Genomic DNA, 1352 nt, shown 5'->3' with positions numbered 1-1352 from the left:
GTGGGCTCAAACATAGCAATGATTGTGAGGACAGCGCAGGATGGGTCAGTGCTTTGTTCTGTTGTGCAGAGGATCGCTATGAATTGGAATCAACCTGATGGTACCTGACAACAACAACAGGAGGAAAGTGACATCCTGACCAGGACGCATGATCAGAGCATCATTTTCTAAAAGGCCTTGTTGTTGTTGTTAAGTACTATAGACTCTGTTCCAACTCATGTTTTCCCTGTATATAGTTTTTGAGGAGTAGCTAGTAGGTTTGAACCAGCAACTTGTGATTAGTAGTCCCATGTTTATCCTACATCACTACACCAGGGCTTAAGTGGCTTAAATACTCACTGCAACATGGAAAAGACTGTTCACAGTCACTATATTATCGGGACATGGCAATCCCTTAGAATGTAAACAAAATCCACAGATGGACAGGAAGCACGCCTTGAACATACGCTGTTTGAGGTGGTCACAATGATTTCTATAAGGAAACTCAGGTTGCCAGGAACTGAACCAGCCATTATTAACATTGACTGTCCCTCAAGCTTAACAGACTGAATTCTTCATTTGTCATTCATTTGTCGAGTCACTCATTCAACACAATACTAATCCCAGCACGTGAAAGCTGGACAATAAGAAGGAACACTGGAGAAAAATCGATGCCTTTGGATTACAGTGTTGGAGAAGAATATTGAATACACCATGGACTTCCAGAAGAATGGTCAGATCTGGGTTGCAAGAAGTACAACTAGAATGTTCCTTAGATGTGAGAATGGTGAGACTTCCTTTCATGGACATTGGACATGTTGTCAGGAAGGAAAGACATGCTTGGTAAAGTAGAGGGTCAGTGAAAAAGAGAAAGGCCCGCAGAAGGACAGATCGACACAGTGGGTACAACAATGGTCTGAAACCACAACTGTGAAGGCTGTGCAGGACCAGAGGTGGGCCGCGTTTGGTTCTGTTGTACCGATAGGGAGGGTCTCTATGAGACAGAAGTGACTTGATGTACCCAACTACATCAACTGAGCCCCATAGCATGCCAGGGTTGGAATGTAAGAATAAGTTCCTGGTTTCAAGTAGCTTGCCATCTAATAAGAAAGAGCCCAATTCCAGTTGCCATGGTTGTTGGTGTTTGGTTCCATCAAGTCAGAATCGAATCATAGTGACCCTTTGACCCTATGCACAGGGAATGAAACACAGCCTGGTCCCGTGCCACCCTCACATCCAATCGTGTTGTTTGCAGCATCCAGGAACTGCTCTGCTCTGGCTGAGAATGGAAAGTCTGCCATTTACTTGAAGATGAATTAAAAAAGAGAGAGAGAGAGAGAGAGAGAGAGAGAGAGAGAGAGAGAGAGAGAGAG

This window comes from Chrysochloris asiatica, unplaced genomic scaffold, assembly GCF_000296735.1.
Source record: "Chrysochloris asiatica unplaced genomic scaffold, ChrAsi1.0 scaffold00018, whole genome shotgun sequence".
Lineage (NCBI taxonomy): Eukaryota > Metazoa > Chordata > Mammalia > Afrosoricida > Chrysochloridae > Chrysochloris > Chrysochloris asiatica.
The sequence above is the reverse complement of the archived record's forward strand: the minus strand, read 5'-3'. Positions refer to the sequence as shown.